Source organism: Cryptomeria japonica, chromosome 2 (assembly GCF_030272615.1).
Source record: "Cryptomeria japonica chromosome 2, Sugi_1.0, whole genome shotgun sequence".
Taxonomy (NCBI): Eukaryota; Viridiplantae; Streptophyta; class Pinopsida; order Cupressales; family Cupressaceae; genus Cryptomeria; species Cryptomeria japonica.
In genome coordinates, this window is record NC_081406.1 from 389,953,494 (window position 1) to 389,973,960 (window position 20,467).

Below are 20,467 nucleotides of genomic sequence, written 5' to 3' on the forward strand. Positions count from 1 at the left end.
AACCAACATATCAGAGCAATCAAACAAGTCCAAAATCAAAATCAAACTATGTTAAAACCTCACAAGGATTCAAATACATCTCAAAAGAAAGGTGGCTCTTTTATGCACCTCTTAAAGAGATCCCTAAAGGATTTGGCTAAAGAAGTTCAAAATCTTGCACCTATATCTAACAATGATCCATCCATCCATAAGAAAATTGATGCTCCAAAGGCATCTATTCCTACACCTCCTAAAAGCTTGCAAGAACCTTCCATAGAATCCTTGCCAAACAATACATCCAAAGTTGAAGTTTCCCAAGCAATATCCAGGATTTCCATCAAACCTATTTCAGAGAATCCTATTCAAAGCTCATCTCCTTCATATCTGAGCATTGATTCATTGTAGCATCCTCATAACACTTCCTTGCAAATCAAAGTCCTCATTCATAGAATGCTTGTTAAATGAGTCCTAATAGATGGGGGAGCTAGCTTGAACATTTTCTCTTTGAGTCTTGTCCATGCTCTAGGATATTTAGAAGATGCAGTTGATCCTCAGAAAAGGATAAAAATCAAAACATTTGGTAAAGAAGAACATTACTCCAAAGGAATTGTGATATTACCAAACAAAGTGGGACCCTTGCAAAAAGATACAACATGCCAAGTTATAGACATGGACCTACCATACAACATACTCTTGGGGAAACCATGGATACAAGATATACAGGTTATTACATCAACATATCATCAATGTGTCAAATTTCCCTACAATGGACAGGAAATCACAATATCAATAGAATCAAATCCAGTGCAGTGTTGTAGTAATCTGAGATCAGCTCAAGAGGTCATTATTTCACCTAACAAAGAGGCAGCACCTTCAAGCACACAATCCAAGGAAAACTCATTTGCATCAATTTTGTCAAACATGGAAGAACAAATGTAGCTAAAAGATCAAGGGAATAGAGAATATTTGATATCATGGAAAAACAAACAAGAGCAAATTCAAATTGAGAGGGATGAAGAAGCAGATATAGTAGTCGATGTAGTTCATACATATGCAGAACAAACATTAAGAACTAGCCTACTTGAATCAGAATCACATCCAACTGACATGGACTTAACCGAGGACGATCAGGAGGTACTTGTACAAGGTCATTCTGATGAGAGTACCATCCTAGACATCGACATACATATTGAAAGCTCTGACATCTCTATCATGACCCCTAATATCTTTGACATGATTCAACATGAAGATCCTTTATCCTTAAGCTATCCTAAACTTATGGACTGGGAAATGAAGGACATACTGCTATTGATACCTTACCTAATGACCATGCCATATCCTTATATCTTGATGAAATCAAACCCGCAACAACTTTCACCAAGGATTCCGCTAACATATCTTTGAGTCAAATGGATGTCAAATCTCCTAGTCAGAAAATTGAAAATCAAGAAAAGAATATCAATTCTAATGTTGAAAACCATCTATTGGCAAATTAGATCAAGAAAAAGTAAAAACAAAGGATGAATCTAACGGTGAAAACCTCCTTGAGGTGCCAGAAGATGGGAGATTTGACACCTTACCTGAATGTTATCAAGAGAAGTTATATATCATAATAGCACCAACAAAGGTAGTTATCATTGACACAACTGATCTACATCTAGCAATCTCTCTATCAGAACTAGCAAGGCAAAAATATTTTGAATCCTTCAAAAAATGGCAAGTCAATTTTACTTGTTCATATACAGACATTCCAGGGTTCGATCCATATCTTACAATACATCACTTGAATATCAGTCCAGGAGCAAGCATCAATAATGGAACACATCATGGATCAAGAGCAGGCATCAATAAAGGAACACAACATAAATCAAAAGTAGGCATTCTATGTATCAAAATGGCTATAGAATGGAATATTAAACAACTTCAAGTCTTTGGAGACTCTCAGCTTGTCATTCATCAAATCAATGATGACTGTCAAACAAAAGATGACAAACTCATGCCTTATAAAAAGATGGTGGATGATATCAAGAAGTACTTTGTACAAATAACTTTTGAATAGATTCCAAGAAATGACAACAAAGCAGTAGAAGCCATGGCTACACTTGCTTCTCTATTGCAGACATAGGAAAATCAAGAGCATTATGAATTCCTATTTGAAGAGTTGTTTCATCCCGCCTATAATTGTACTGATTCCCAAACCATCTATCAACTTATTGGACATGATTCCTCTCGCTATGGCCAAACTTACACATACCTGAAAGATAATATCTTACCTCCTAACTTATCAAAAAACCAAAAGAGAAACTTTATTTGCCAATCCTCTCATTATACTCTCGTCACAGATACCCTTTTTAAACGAGGTCTAAATGGTACTCTCTTAAGATGTCTTGAATAAGAAGAATCTGAGAAGGCCTTACATGAAGTCCATAATGGCATTTGTGGCACTCATTCAAGTGGTCTTTCCCTTTTGAAAAAACTCATACACTTGGGCTACTATTGGCCGACTATGGAACGAGATTCTTTTAAGATAGCAAGAACATGCAAACATTGTCATATCCATGGGAATTTGATCCATGCACTAGCACAAGAACTACATGCTTTAACAACATCTTGGCCTTTTTTTCAATGGGGACTTGATCTAGTAGGAAAGATAAATCCTTCCTCATCTAATGGACACAAATTCATCCTGGTAGCTACTGAATATTTCACAAAATGGATTGAAGCGGTACCTCTCATAAACATCACAGGAAAACAAATTGCAGCATTTATCTTGAACTATATCATCTGTCGCTATGGAATACCAATGACCATTATCACTGATAATGGGTGACCATTCAAGAATCAAGATGTACAAGAGCTATGCGAGAAGTTCAAAATCCAGCACAGATTATCCACACCATATTATCCACAGGGAAATGGGCAGGCAGAAGCATCTAACAAAACTATCTTGAAAATTCTTAAAAAGATAGTGAACGATGCTGGGAAAGATTGGCATATCCAACTAAACCCTTCTCTATGGGCCTACCACACCAGTATCCGCACACCGACAGGTGCCACACCTTTCTCTCTTGTATATGGATTAGAAGCCATATTGCCAATCGAAGTAGAGATACCTTCTCTACGTGTATCACTAAAAGGTCTCATCCCAGATGAAGAACAAAGAGTATCTAGACTACAAGAGTTAGAATTGATCTATGAACGAAGACAAAATGCCTTTGATCATCTGAAGGTATATCAACAAAGAATGTGTTGAAGTTACAATCACAAGGTTAAACCCTGAATCTTTCAAGTTGGAGAACTAGTGCTAGAGGAAAATCCATGCATCCAGGCAGATCAAGAAAAGAAAGGAAAATTTGAACCAAACTGGTTAGGTCCATTTGTAATCACAATAGTATTTGGGTCAGGAGCATATTAGCTATCAACACAGGATGGGGATCAGCTCGACGAACCAATGAATAGCATGCATCTGAAGAAGTTTTATGTCTGAAAAATCAAAAAAATCAAAAACACTGAAAAATAAAAAAAATCAAAAACACTGAAAAATCAGAAAAAAATCAAAAACAGGGAAAAATAAAAATAAAAAAAGAAAAAAAAAAGTGAAAAAGCAAAAAATCCAAGAAAAAATCAAATATCAGAAAAAGTGCAATAAAAACAGATGGTGAAAACCTGGCAAACAGGCGCTATCTATCCGCTAGCTCTTCCATCTATTAGTTCATACATTCATTCTTCCATCAGCGCTATACATGACCATCATAAAGCCTTTATACATATGCAAGCATCCCAGGTGGCTTTTTACCATGGTTTGGATCATTGGATATATCATAACGACTTTGTTTCTAGGCTTGGGGCAAAATCCTACACCTAGCTAGGGCCAAAACTTGAGATCAATTTTGAGCTTAATCAAACAAGTAAACCAAATAGTTAGACAACTCTTATCAAGTGAAAACTGAGACACATCCAACATTGAACACAAGATCAAACTATCAACTATCAAGCTATCATGAAATCAATCTAAGCACATCACAAACTTTTTAGTGGATAATATCTTTTTGAATGATGATTGTAACATGATTCTTCAAATTTTCTATATTTCTTTTCACTATCATGATTTCTGAGTGACTCCAGGATGTCTTTGACTAGAGGAACAAGGAAGAAACATGATATTTTTCTTGTCTGCTGTCTGAAAATTAATCATTAATATGTGCAAATTTGTCTCGAGACATGATCATCAGAGTATCATTGAAGACATTTCCGATTTGTGTATTGAAATGATCAATACTGCCAGTTTTACGCAAGCAACACTCAGGTCATCTTGATTCAATTATACCTCAATGCTTGTGTTAACTTTCTATATCAAAATCCAGGAAAATAGTGCTCAGGTCATCATGGTTTAATTATACCATCGATGTTTGCACTCACTTCCCACATTTCAAAAACTCAATGATGACAAAAACGCAAAATAATCCAGTGACTGGTCGAGCCATAGCTTTGCATTCCATTGCATTTTCATTGCATTTTAGCTTGCATTTCATTCTTTCACGGGATCCAACAAAGCTCCTTTTATCCAAGGCTAAATCTATCATAGGAATCATCAAATTATCATCACAAGTCTATACACAATCAGAATAACGACTCATATTTCTCTCATGATATTATTGACCTAGCTCAAATCTTATGCTATCTCTCTCAACAGAATCAACAATCAGCATATCCAAATATTTCAGCATCTTGCTATCAACAAAATGTCAGTTCTTTATCTATCAACCTCATCAAATCAAATCAATCGATTAAACCTAATCAATTCTATCACATCTTATACAAGATGAATCCTTCCTGAAACCAGATGATCTGATTTTGATTCATGTCTTATATAGGATGTATCCTTCCTGAAACTAGATGTTCTGATCATGTCTTATATAGGATGAATCCTTCCTAGAACTAGACACTTTGATCATTGTTGTCTTATATAGGATGAATCCTTCCTAAAACCAGACTGAATATAATCAATCAATATTTTTCAATCTTAATCAATCTAAGCAATCAAGCTAATCAAAGAACTCGCATTTTCATCAAACGCAGTTGCAGAAATCAAATCAAATCTATCGAGATATCAATCTCACAAAACTCCAAAGATCAATTATCTCAATTGATCTCCCGAGGGGGCATCATCATATCAAAATTTATCAATCTAGAGTTGGGGCATCCTATCAAATCAATATCATCATCAAAATGAGATTATTCTTTGAATCAACATGTCATCACACCTCGCTTCAAAGAGGGGCAAAATATATACACCTAAAACTGGTCTGAAGATAATTAATTAAATAAGCAATTGTTTAATTAATCTCCCTCCCCAATTTAATTAAATTCACTAAGCAATTTGGTTAAATTTCCCTTTTCATCTACTTATTAATAAATCTAAGGATTTATTAAATAGGTTCATTTCATTTCACCCCTTTAATTAATTAATTCAAATTAATTAATTCCTCCTATCAAAATCATTTCTTCTAATCCTAATTAATTAAAACAAATCATTCATGAATTGTTGAGATTAATTATCCTTTTACTATTATTTGAATTTCTAAATTCAAATTCTCCTAACTTCTACCACTCCTAAACCTAACCCATTCTACCTACCACCATGTCCCCTTTCATCCAACATCTTCTAGAACCTTTGTGACACTTGTCACTAAGTGTTCCCTTTAATCCAACTCCCTTTGCCAACCTCCTCCAATTTAACCATTGATATCTTTAGATCAATCTCAACTGTTGATCCATGCCAACTCACCCCTAGCCTTGGAAAATCCTATAAATAGACCTCATTTTGAGCAATATGGATCCCATCTCATTCGTAGCTTAAGCATTTTTATTATAGGCATCTAGCTTCTAGTTTATCAGTTTTAGCAATGTTATCATGCTCATTTTAGCTTAATTGCATCTTCATTCTAGTTCATTTTCTAGATCAATCATGAACTCATATAGCTTAATCATGCTATTCTCACTAGATCATGCATTTTCAACATTCAAATCCTCCATCTAAGTGTAGTCAAGTCACTGAATTTTGCATAATCCGATCTGAGAGCATTTTTCATACTCTCATTTACTAGGAGGCAACAAGTCGATTAGCTATGGTTTTACATGTCTTTGATTTAAATATTCTAACCATGCTTGTAATGATTTATTGAGTGTTTTGTGTTGCAGGAACAGGTATAATAGGTACACTTCACAAAGTACGATAGAAGATACTCTTCCTATCTAGTCTAATGATCCATGACATACATACAAAGCATATCCTCCAATACCTTGTTCAACCTCTCTGTGTGTCTATCCATTTCTGAATGATAGGCTATGCTAAAGCTGAGTTTGGTACCCAATGCTACCTATAATGCCTTCTAAAAGGAAGAAGTAAAGAGGGAATCCTTGTCTGAAATGATCTTGCATGGAATGCCTTGAAGTCTGACAATATCTCACAAGAACACCTCTACCACTGCTGGTGCTATAAAAGTATTTCAAAATGGTGAAAAGTGAGCTACTTTGGTCAACTTGTCAACTGTCACCATGCTGGCGAGATGGCATAGTAAGACCAATGATGAAATCCATCAAAACTTTGTCCCACTTGCACTTTGGTATCGCATGAGACTGGAGCAACCCACCTAGATGGCAATTCTCCACCTTAACTCTCTGGCACTCAAGGCATTGGGCTACTAGTTTTTCAATGAGTTTCCGTCAAATTTGCATGCATCTTCTTAACCCCAAGATGTGCTGCATAGGGTTCTCTATGAGCCTCTATCACAATGAAATTCTGCAATTTCCTAGAAGAAGGTACATAAATGCGTCCTCTATGGTATAGTAGTTCATCGGACTCCAATGAGTAATCTGCATATTTCCCTTCTAGGGCCTCATAAGATTGCACTACTTGACATACCTCTAATTATAACTCATCCCTGGGCAAGTGTTGCAATATGTGATCTCTCAAATGTGTATCGATGGTGATAGAGTATAAGTCATGACATCTTCTACTCAATGCATCCGCAACTATGTTCTCCTTCCCTTTTATGTAGTGAACATAAAAATCATACTCACACAATAACTCCATCCATCTCCTCTAATGAGCATTAAGGTTAGGCTAAGTAAATATGTACTGCAAGCTCTGATGGTCAGAATGAAGCTCAAAGCGATTTCCTAAAAGAAAGTGTCTCTATCTCACTAGTGCATGCACCACTACTGCAAGCTCAAGGTCATGAGTAGGGTAGTTAAGCTTGTGAGTCTTAAGTTTCCTATACTCATATGCAATAGCTTGACCACCCTGCATATTTATTGCTCCCAAACCATCCAAGGAAGCATCTATGCATACCACAAAATCATCTGAGGGATTTGACACAACAAGAATAGGCACTCTAGTAAGTACCTTTTTGAATTCCTGAAGGGCCCTCTTGCACTTTTCTGTCCACTCAAATTTCTTTCCCTTTCATCGAAGAGATGTAATAGGGTATGCAACCCTAAAGAATCCCTCAACAAAGCATCTATAATACCTTGCTAAGTCCATGAAGCTCTTGACCTCTGTCACACTAGTTGGCACTAGCCAATCCATGATAGCTCTAATATTTGATGAGTAAACTGAGATCCCATCGCCTGATATGACATGTCCTAAATATCATACCTCCATATGGAAGAAATAACACTTAGACAAGCTTCCATACAATCGATTCTCTCTCAAACATTGCAATACTTAACGCAAGATATCTTCATGCTCTTCCTCATTCCAAGAATATATTAATATATCATCGAGGAACACAATCACGGATCTATCTAGGAAGGTGTAGAATACACCATTCATGAGACTCGTGAATACTGCTAGAGCATTCATAAGGCAAAAAGGTACTATTGTGAACTCATAGTGGCCATATGTAGTTCGGAAAGCAGTTTTGTGAATATCACTTTCCACTATCCTCAACTGATGCCACCCTGACTTCAGATCTATCTTAGAAAACACTTTGGCACCCTGTAACTGATCAAATAAATCATTGATCTTGGGTAATGGATACCGGTTCTTGATGGTAACTTTTTTTAACTACTGGTAGTCCATACATAACCGTAGGGATCCATCATTGTTCTTTACAAAGATGACTGGTGTGCCCCAAGGAGAGCCGCTAGGAAAAATATGCCATTTCTGTAAAAGTTCCTCTTAAGCTCATTGAGCTCTTTAGTAGTCATTCTGTAAGGTGCTCTTGAAACTAACTCAAATCCTGGTACAATATCTATATGAAAATCAATATCTCTATGAGGTGGCATACCAGGTAGCTCAAAAGGAAAAACATCCACAAATTCCTTAAGAATGGGATGATCATCAAGTGAGGGTTCCTTCTCATCCTCTTCTTCCCTATCACTAATAGTGATAGCAAATAAATTACATCCCTTTCACATGATCTTCTTAAGCTACATAGCAGAGATCATACGAAGTGATATGGGTCTCTGAACTCTTCAAATCATTGTGGAAGTACCATGATCATCCACACACTCGATCTTTTCTGTCGATAATCCATCTTGTCTCTGTGGGCATATAGCCAATCCATGCCAAGAATAATGCCATAAGATCTTATTGGTGTAACTCAAAGGTCTTCTATGGTGGTCATACTTCCAATTTAAAGATGACAATATCTAACCATTGATTCAACATACACTCTACATCCTAAAGCTAACTCAACTTCCCAACTAACATCCTGCCTAGTTGCCACTAGCCCACAATGCTCCATAACCAATGGAGAAATAAAAGAGTCAGTAGCCCCTGAAGAAAATAATAGTAACACTACTACCTTTGATCATACCTATGGCCTCTATAGTTGTGTCTTGATGCTCAGTTTGGCAGTTATCAACTGCTGTGAAAATTTTGTGGGACTTACCCATGTCCCCAATTGTAGGTTCTGAACCTTCCATGCATTGACTACCTTCCATCTGTCTCTGTGGGAATTCTCACACCATGTGCCCCATGGCTCCACAAGAAAAGCGAGTTCCACATGTCTGAATATGAACACCCTGTGGCCTAAAATATTGTTGTGCTCATGTCCTACTAGATCCACTATAACTACCCTTGGTGGACTGTAGAGTCTAAGCCGGAGGTGTGTATGGAACCTATGATCATTGATCACATCTAGGACCTCGTGTCTTCCACCATTTGGGATTAAAGCCCTGATGTCCCTATGGAGGCCTATGCCTTTTATTTTGATGATTCTACTACGGAAGGTGAGGGGGTTTGTAGGACCCCAAAGAATGTCTATGATTTCCCTTCCAATGGGGTTTTTGAAACCCAAATGACTGTGGTGCAGGGTTTTGGTTTTGAAATTGATCTCATATATCCTGTGGCTTACCTTGAATCTCTTATGCTAATAAGTCATTTTACATGGCAACCTAAAGGCTTCCTGGAGCTTCCATGCATATAAGTCTTGCTATCCCAACATTCAGTCCTCTGATAAAATGGTTAAATAGAAATTTCTCATCCTTCATGTAATCCACATAAGGTAGTAGTTCAAATAACTTGCTCTCATATTGTGACACCGTGTGTCCCTTCTACTGAAGGTCATGGAACTCATCAACCCGATGCTGCCTAAAGTGCTCTGACAAGTATATGTCTCTGAACCTTTACAAGAAGGTATCCCAAGTGAGTGTGTCAAATACTAAGTCATTTTAATATTCCTCTTGCCTCCACAATATGGAAGCTGACCCTCTCAGAAGATGAATAGAAAACCATTGTTTCAGATTACTCTCATAAGGATGCAATTTGAAGCACATCTCTAAGCTCAAAATTCATGACTCAACTTCTATCCCATTGGTAGATCTTGCAAATGAAGGTGGCTATAGGCATAGAAGCTATCTGATCTAATCTCCTAGATCATGGGGTGCTCTCTCTATAGCCACTGGTGCTATAACTGGTGGTTGCTCTGGTTGGTGAACTGACTCAGGCTCATTCTCAGCTTGTCCCTCAATACGGCTAGGAGGTGGACTCCTACTTCATTCTCTAGATGCTGATCTATGACTCTCTGAAACCTGTCATTCTACCTGATGACTTGTTAAAGGTATTCTATCCTATACTATCCCTATCAGGTTCTATAGTTGTTGGTAAACAAATTTGTCTTTCCTTATCTATTTAATTCTAAGCACTATGAAGTAGAAGAAAGCAAACAAATTTTCTGCCAAACAGTTGGAAAATCATTTAAATGATTAACCTCTGAATTTAGGTACAACTCCATCTAGTGAATATTCATTCAACTCCAAATTACATACAATCAATAGGATGATTTTCACCAGAAAGCACTTAAAGGCAATTGCATACACCAGTCAATACAAAATGAATGCAAGCACTGATCTATATATAATTTTCTATATAAAGCAGACAGACTTCATATGAACACTAAAACAAAATGTAAATAAAAACTTATAAAGATGAACTTAGCCAATAGTTTTCTACACATATAGAAAGTATAGAAACCCCTTCATCGAAATAGATTTACACAAAAGCCAGACTCCAAAATCAAACACATAGATTTGAAACTGAAAAATAGCTGTTAATAAGATATCACATTCACTGATGATCATCTACTTTTTTCATACACAAAATGTTCTTAGCCGGTATTAAAGATAGTTTTCTTCCAAAAACTTAGTGAACCCTTTTAAAGTCATTACATAAGATATTTATAGGTCACCAGACCCAATAGTTCTTTTAACCCAAGTAAAATTAACTTCCCAGAGTTAATAGAAAGCAACCCTAACTGTAGAACCAAAATTTAAACAAAATAACTAGACACACTGGCAAACAACTGCCAGCAGTGGTAGTCATGCAGTTTGCTCAGTTTTGGTGCGATCGCTCGGGTTGGTGTCTTGAACAGACACCATCACCGCCTTGGCCGAACTCCACTCTCAGTGCACTTTTGAAAACTCAAGGATTATAGTTACATGTGGTAAACTGATATGAATAACTCTTTGCTTCCAGAGCTCCATTTTCCTCTTTACCATTTGCACTTTATCTTTGTGTGAATCCAGATGATCAAGGAAAACAGTGAGCATCGATTCCACTTTAGAGATCTTCGTAAAGTCTTCCACAGACAAGGACTTCTCCATCTTGATCTGTCTGATGTGGCTGCCGAACTGGTTAATCATCTCTATAGTGTCTTCCAGAGTTTCACTATCCTCTTTGAGTAGTTGAACATCCATGCAATGTAAGTCCTTCTGCATGGTTGCCCTCAAGGCTATTAACTCACCATGTAGACTAGCTGACTCATTATAACCCTGCTCAATTATTTGGTTGCGCCACTCGATACTCTCCTTGCAAATGAACATTACATCTTCATTTAGTCCTGATACTTGATTTTCAGCTAGAAAGTTCATTAGACCATAACGCTGAATATCCCGCATTTGCTTCGAAATCACTGCCCACTTAGATTTCTCCTTCTGCAATAAGACCAAGTCGGAATCCAAGGCTTTGGTGACCTCATTCACATCCTTAAAAATCTATACTAAGTCAGTTATGTAATTAGTTGCCTGGTGCATGATCGAGGTGAGCCACTCTAAGAAAACCTCAGCAATCATCCTATTCCATTGAACTTCATCCAAGAATTTTTTATTGTTAGGTGATTGTGGACTAAAAGGACCTGAATGTTGAGACAATGGAAAGGGGGTGTTCTGCAAAGGATGGATATACTGGGCCATTTGCGTCAAACTTTGCTTCAACTCGGTCTTGTCCCTCTCATCTTTCCAAGTACAGGAGATAATTCGTTTGGTGAAAGCCTCCAAGTGCTTCACATCCACAACTCTGGTTCTGACACCCAAATCTATTCATTCAATAGCATAATCTGCTTCTGAATCCATAGCAGAATCTTTGTTAGACTCAGGTCTAGCAATATCTACAGTCCAATGCTTTGTGTTTTCATCAAAATCAATCATTGCCTCTGTTTTTAACTTTTTGGGCTTTGTAGACCTTTCCAGACATTTGCTCACGGCGTCCTCCATCGATACTGAAATCAGAACTACATTCCTTTTCCTGGTGATTGAATCACTTATCCATTTTGGTGCTAAGGTCAGTTCTTTTGAGGGCATGAGTGGAAACCCTACTGAGGGTGGTGGCGTGGCATGGTCATATGGGACTGGATTTCGAGTGCTCCTGAGTCTTGAAAGATAGCATCTATGTCAATTGAAACCTTGTCTACTTCAGAAACCGGGGATGTCATCTTGCTTGGCATTTCCTTTGGGTCCAAATTCAGAATGAGGTGAGAAACTAGCGGCTTGAAACCCTTCTTGGATCTTGATCTGGTAAGTTGGCCAGCAATAGAAAGCTCAATCCCAAGGTCAAGTTTCTCTTCTTTAATCCTTTCCTATTCTTTCTCATCATGACTAAAGTTGCCTTCATTACTCCTTATTTGTGTGACCTTACTTTGAAATGATTGCGCTAAGGCATGCCTTAACCATTAAGTCACTTCCCCTCTGACATAGTAGATCCTCACACATACTTGCCATAAATGACAGATTTTAAATTATTAGAGAAAGAAAATCCCTTCTATCAGCGACCGTCTTTCATGTTCTCAAAGTCTGCGCCGTCACCACGTGGCAAGTCACATGTCTTTCAAGGAAACCATACATAAAACTCAAAGCCTTGCAGAACCATCACAAAACATTATTAACATAACAAATCTTGAACCTTGAACCTTGAACCAAAAGGTTCAAGTTTAAGGTTCAAAGAATGCAAAATGCCAACAAGAACTAGCAAAGCTAAAATTTTGTGCGGGAGGAAAAATATTCGAAATAATGCCTGTTGAACTTTGAACCTTGAACCAAAAAGGTTAAAGTTCAAGTTCAAGGTTCAAGTTCAAGGTAGTAGAACCTAACAAGGACCGAAACGACATAAGCAAAAATTTAAGCAAGCTCTTGACCAATGAATTAGACAAGCATTACTTCATATAGGGACGCATATGGAATGAAAATTTTATATGGGCCCAACAGTGGCTTTGCATGGGGAGTGGGACACGTAAGGTACCAAGCAATGAATCACAGGATCTCTGGTTTCGCAACATAACTGACTAAGGACCAACTCGCAACAAAAATAGACACACTTAAACTAGCATGACAAAAACATATGTACAAACTAACAGGGGACACCTGTTTACAATTGATACAAATTTAAATCCTGCCCATTATAAGACAGGGGATGTTCAAAACCATCCTGATAAGCAAGTTTAAAAGAGTTGGGCCCCTTTACCTCGTGAATCACATAAGGTCCCTTCCACAGCGACTCAAATTTGCCATGAGTACCTTTTGGTTCTCTCCTTTTATCCCACAATAACACCAAGTCCCCTTTCATGAACTTCCTAGGCCTTGCTTTCTGATCAAAAATCTTTTTAAGCCTCATCTGATGTTCTGTTATCCTATCAACCAGCTTCACTCTTTCTTCCTCAATTTTGGTTAAATACATAAACCATTTTTCAAGTGAGCTATGGAAAAATGCATCTTCTATAACCGTCTGCAATTTAGAAGCCGCTAATTCTAAAGGAAGAGAGATTTGTGCGCCAATACCATAAACCAGTTCAAATGGTGACATTCCTATGGCCCATTTTGGTGAAGTTCAATCTGCCCATAGTGCCTCATGTAGCTTCTTATGCCAATCCCTGAAATTATCACTGACTAACTTTCTCATGATATTGATCAAATTCTTATTACTTGATTCTGCCTGACCGTTACCCTACGGATAATAATCAAAAGTGTGTGCCAAAACAATTTCATGATCATAGCAAAATAAGCTCAATTCTGATGAAGAAAAATTTGATGCATTATCTGCGACTATGTTTTGAGGGACTCCAAACCTGACAAGGATATTCTCCTTAAGGAATGTACACACAATTTCCAAGGTAGTTTTCTTTACAAGGATAGCTTCCACCCACTTAGTGAAATAATTTGTTGCCGTTAATATGTGAGTGTGCCCCACACTAGAAATGGGATTCAAAGGACCAATAAAATCTAGTCCCCACTACTTAAAAGGTTCTTCAATTACCACAGGCCTCAAAGGCAAGGCAGCCAACTGGGGTTTTCCTATGAACAGCTTGCATTTCTCACACTTCACCACCCAGGCGTATGCATCCCGAAACATCCTTTGCCAATAGTAACAGTTTCTTAGGATTTTGTATGCAGTAACCGTAGAGGAAAAGTGGCCCCCACATGCTTCATTATGGAAAGTTTTCAATAGGGCTTCTTGATGTAGTTTGTCTACGCATCGGAGGAAAGTGCCGTCTAAACCCTTTTTATACAATATGTTATTTGAGATAACATACTTTGCAGCTTTCAACCTCAAATTCCTTTTTTCCCAAGGAGAAAGATGATTGGGACAGTCCCCATATGCAAGATAATACGCCACAATAGTGAACCAAGAATCTTGATGATCAACGAACAGGGTTAAAGGTAAACTACCATCCTCTTTCGATTCATTTTCTGCCATCAATCTACAGAGGCCTTGTCCTCTGACTAGTTTCATGGGCTTGATATCTAAATTGAATTCTTATATCTTGGAAACCCAAGATGATCTATTGTTGATGCCAACATCTTGTTGAGTTAAAACAACCTTTACTGCAGAATTGGGAACAAAAACAATCACATGCGAGTGAAGTATATAATACCTGAACTGCTTCACAGCTTTTACCACCACATAAGCATGCTTCTCTATCTGTGAGTACTTCAACTCATGCTTCTTCAAGGGAATACTCATAAAAGAAATTGGCACTTCCTCATTACCGTCACCTTTTTGTACCAAGATCCCAGACATAGTATGTTCTGATGCATAGCAATAAATAATAAAGTCTTTATTAAAATCCGGGTTTACCAGGGTAGGCGCCTGTGCAATCGCCTTCTTAATCTCTTCAAAATATTTTCTGCCAGCTTTGTTCCACTTAAAAGCTTCCTTCTCACTCATCATATTCACGATGTACTTGGTAGTTTCAGAAAAATCAGGAATAAAACGTCTTAAGAAGTTCACCTGTCCAAAGAAAGACCTCACTCTATTTCTATTCGAGGGGAGACTAAGTTGTTGTATCACCTTTACTCTTTGTGGATCAACTTTTATCCTTGTGAAACAATGTGTCCTAGAAGTTTTCCTTCCTTGACACCAAAGATAGACTTTTTGGGGTTTAGGGATACCCCATGCTCCCTACATCTCATTAGAACTTTTCTCAAGTCCTGCACATGATGCTTCCTTTTCCTGGAGAATACAGTTAAATCATCTAAATATACCATAATAATTTTATCTCTCAAGTGTCCAAAGGAAAGATCCATTGCTCTTTGAAGATTTTCCCCTGCGTTAATCAAACCAAAATGCATCCTGTTATAAGCAAAGGTACCCCAAGGAGTTATAAAGGCTATTTTATGTTGATCCTGCTCTGTGACACTAATCTGATTATACCCAGAGAAGCCATCTAACATAGACATCATCTCTGACCCGGAAACAGTTTGTAAAATATGATCCATCGCGGGCAGGGGATAATTATCTTTTAGACTTGCTTGGTTTAAGTTTCTAAAATCAACACAGATTCATATCTCATCGTTCTTTTTCCGAATAGGAACTATGTTCGTAATCCAGGTAGAATGGTGTAAAGGATAAATAATTCGGGCCTTCAACATTTTGTCAACCTCATGAAAAATTGCTTCTACTACCTTTGGATTAAAGTTTCTTAACTTCTGTCAGAAAGGATTAACACCTGGCTTCAAAGGAATTTGATGTTGAAACTTACCATCCCTAAAGTTCTTCAAATCATCATAACTCCAAGCAAAAACATCTTTAAACTCAACTAGAAAATCAATAAACCTCTTTCTTTCCGCTTCAGAATAGCATTTTCCCAAATTAACAAATTTAGGATCCTCATTGGTACCAATGTTAATTTTCTCATACTCCCCAGAGCTTTGAATCACAGGAGCTTCCTTATCTCTCTGCTTAACATATCCATCTTTCCTATCAAAAAGACGTTCAAGTGATACTAAACCCTTTGGAATTTTATTTCCTTTTAACTACAGCATCCCGTCATGTACATCCTCTTGCGTATTAGGAGAAAACTCTTTACAATTCACCTCCAACCCTTCATAAAACAAGGATGTAAAAATATCAGCACATTTTAGAAAGTTCTGAATCTGTTTATCATTTTCAAACACCTGCCAAGATTCATAATTATCTGGCACACTAGGTCTATAAACTAATTCAACCCTGTAAGTGTCGGTTGTGAAATCTGGGTGTGGAACTAGCAAGGCTATAGATACCGCCAAAGAATTTGCCTTTGAATTAAATTCCCTAGGAAAAGCTTCAATTGAAAAAGCATTGAAAGCTTTAATTTCATCCCAAACACGATTCCTATAGTGTGTCAATCTCTCATTTTTGACCACAAATAATCCCCTCACCTACTTAACAATAAGCTCTACATCACCCCTCACCTTCAACATTTTGATTTGCAATCTCTTTGCTTCAGCCAAACCTAATAGTAAGGCCTCGTATTTGGCTGTATTATTTGTGTTTTGAAATTCCAATTTGAATGAATAAAGAATGACCTTTCCATAGGGAGGTATCAAAACAACCCCAGCCCCCTGATCTTGAGGATGAACAACTCCCATCAAATTCCATAGACTAGAGTTCATTTGACTTACCTACATCCAATAACATATTCTCATCCTGAGGGTCAGTCGATATCATGTAATTCCCAAAGCCACAATCTTGATACAAAATTTGAGCTTTTGGGTCATCAGAGGGAAAAACTGTGTACTTAGCCTTCGTTTCAGGGTGCAAAAGGACTCTCTATTTTCCAACTATGATCACTGCTTGAGACCATTCCATCTTAATTTCCCCTCCCATGTCTTTACAAAAGGTATGGCTCAACAACATACCATAGCTAGCAGGAATATCAGCAACTAGGATTGTCAACTTGATTCTCTTGGCAGGATGTGCTACCAAGGCAACCTGCGCATCTTTAATTTTCCCTAGTAAAGGAACTTGCTTGGAATCCATGGAGTAACATTTTCCAAAGGTTTTTGTTAGGGTTAAACCTAAAGATTTTTCTATATCTGAAGGCATGATATTATCGGATGCCCCTGAGTCAATTATGCAATTACTCAACTTATGCCTGTTAATAAATAAGGACACATAGAAAGGTTCAGGTTTATCTCCGAGATTAGGTTCAAGGAGATCATCTTGCAGAGGAACGGACCCTGATGAGCTCTCAGGAGTTATTTGGGCAGGACTAACATTAGCATGGGCTGGTGAATTAGTACTCATGGGTGTTTGGGTTTCACTTGCTAAGGCATGAGCATCATCCCCTTTAACAAATTTGACCAATCTATCTAGTTCTCTTGGGTTTAACTTCAAATACTCAGCCGGAGAAATCTGAACACAAGATGTTTTGCAAAACTCAATGATATCAAAAGGGTTAGTAAAAGAATCAGAACTTGAAGGAACAACTCCTGGAAATACTTTTGACATACCTCCATGACAGGTTAAGATTTCTTTTCCTTTCTTAGAACTATGTACGGGTGTTGTAGCATCTTGAGATTTCAAATTCTATTGAGTTCTTGTAAGAATTGCGTATGAGGAATCTTCCAAAGATACCAACATGTTTCCTCCCCTCTCTGAGTTAGAGACATATTCCATATAATGAATTTCAGAGTCACCAGGCATACCTTGGGATCCTACTTCATCCACTTCTAAGATTGTTTCTCCTTTACTGACCATTTGAGAAAAATGGACCATCTTTGGGCATGAAAATCCATCATGTTCATCAGTTAAATGAAACACACAAGAATTTGTCTTAAGTGGTGGTGCTTCAATAGCAAGTCTTTGTTGAATAGGGGGAAATTGTAATTGTCTTCCTCCACCTCCTCCCTATTGATGAGGATATTTCCTGGGAACATCTTGATATGGTTGGGAATAGGAAGTACTTGCTATAGGAGTCTGCCTCTTTAGGGCAATTACATCATTCATTAACTGTTGAATAACAGGACCTGAGGAAGTAGTGGGTTGAGCATTGGATGTTTGTATCTCTCTTTTCCATTTGCCCGCAGTGACCAAATCATCCTCTAATTCAACTGTGAGAGTTTTAGAGATATTCAAATCAAAAACCCTTTGCCTACAAATCAAGAAACTTATTTCTGAGGGCATTGAATTAATAAAAAAACATTTGAGATTATCATCTGAAGGTTTTTGGTTTACCAGAATCTTGTGAAGAATCTTATCAAATCTTGCTACGAAGTCCCTCATGGATTCAGGTGGTTCCTTTTTCAACTAGGATAGCTAAGCTAGAAGGGAGTGTTCATCTTCAGCTACCTTGAATCTAGCTTCAAACCTTGTCTTCAAATCTTGCTAGGTCGTTATCACACTATTCGGCAAATGATAAAACCAATCAGCTGCTACTCCTGTCAATGTCTGGATAAACAACTTGACAGCCACATCTTCATGTTGAACCACTATTACTCCATAGGCTACACTAAAAGCATTCAAATGCTCATCTACAGTGACCTTCCCATCCCCGCTAAATTTAGGCAAATGATCCCTGGCAGCCTTTGGCAAGGGGTTAAGGTTCAAGCCTAGGTTCAATGGGCCTACAACTGCCCCCCAAGGGTTATTGGCCGCCATTGGAAGTATAATATTAAGGGGAGTAGGGTTGAATGAAATGGGTATGGCAACATTATACATGACCAATGTTTGACAAACTGGGGATGCAGGTGATGATGAAAAAGGAGATGAAGGTCTACTCGCCCTTCGTTGGGGTGAAAAGGTGGATTGGAAATTCAGATTATGCAATTCTTCAAAAATAGGATCAGAAACCCCTCCTCTCCTCTGGGATCTAGTATACGGTCTAGAGTCTAGTGTGGAACAATCAGGGCAACAATCATCTAGGAATCTAGAATTGATTATCAAGGATGTGGATAAAGAAAACCCTAGGGACTACTATCCATTCAATGACTAACATGGGCTGATCCGATTGTCTTTCTATCTCACTAAGAAAAGCATTGATTCTATCATATTCTGCTTGACTTCTTCTATGCCTCCAGGCTAGAGTATCCAACTCTGAGGTAATGTTACTTTGTTCTTATTGTACCTAGTTTAGATTTGGTTGCAAGAAAGGCAAAAACCCTTCTAGAGGCAATACCATTTATGGAAAACAGAGTACACTTATAATGACGATTTGATTTTATAATCAGTTATTCTCTTCGCTCCCCAGTAGAGTCACCAAAAATCTGTTGGTAAATAGATTTGTCTTTCCTTGTCTATTTAATTCAAAGAACTGTGAATCATAGGAAAGCAAACAAATTTTCTACCAAATAGTTGGAAAATCATCTAAATGATTAACCTCTGAATTTAGGTACAACTCCCTCTAGTGAATATTCATTCAGCTCCAAATTACATACAATCAATAGGATGCTTTTCACCAGAAAGAACTTAAAGGCAATTGCATACACTAGTCGATACAAAATGAATGCAAGCACTGATCTATATATTATTTTCTTTATAAAGTCGATAGACTTCATATGAACACTAAAACAAAATGGAAATAAAAACTTATAAAGATGAACTTAGCCAATAGTTTTCTGCAAATATAGAAAGTATAGCAGCCCCTTCATCGAAATAAATTTACACAGAAATTAGACTCCAAAATCAAACACACAAATTTGAAACTGAAAAAGAACTACTAATAAGATATCACATTCACTGATGATCATCTACTTTCATCATACACAAAATGTTCTTAGCCAGTCTTAAAGATAGTTTTCTTCCAAAAACTTAGTGAACCCTTTTAAAGTCATTCCATAAGATATTTATAGGTCACTAGACCCAATAGTTCTTTTAACCCAAGTAAAATTAACTCGCCAGAGTTAATAGAAAGGAACCCTAACTATATAACCAAAATTTAAAGAAAATAACTAGACATGCTGGCAAACAACTGCCAGCAGTGGTAGTCATGCAGTTTGCTCAGTTCCAGTGTGATCACTCAGGTTGGTGTCTTGAACAGACACCATCACCGCCTTGGCCACGCTCCACTCTCGGTGTACTTTTGAAAACTCATGGATTATAGTTATGTGCAGCAAACTGATATGAATAACTCTTTGCTTCTAGAGCTCCTTTTTCCTCTTTACCATTTGCACTTTATCTCTGTGTGAATCCAGATGATCAAGGAAAACAGTGAGCATCAATTCCACTTTAGAGATCTTTGTAAAGTCTTCCACGGACAAGTACTTCTCTATCTTGATCTGTCTGATGTGGCTGCCAAACTGGTTAATCATCTCTGTAGTGTCTTTCAGAGTTTCACTGTCCTCTTTGAGTAGTTGAACATCCACGCAATGTAAGCCTTCTACATGGTCTCCCTCAAGGCTATTAACTCACCACGTAGACTGGCTGACTCATTATAACCCTACTCAATTATTTGGTTGCGCCACTTGATACTCTCCTTGCAAATGAACATTACATCTTCATTTAGTTCTGATA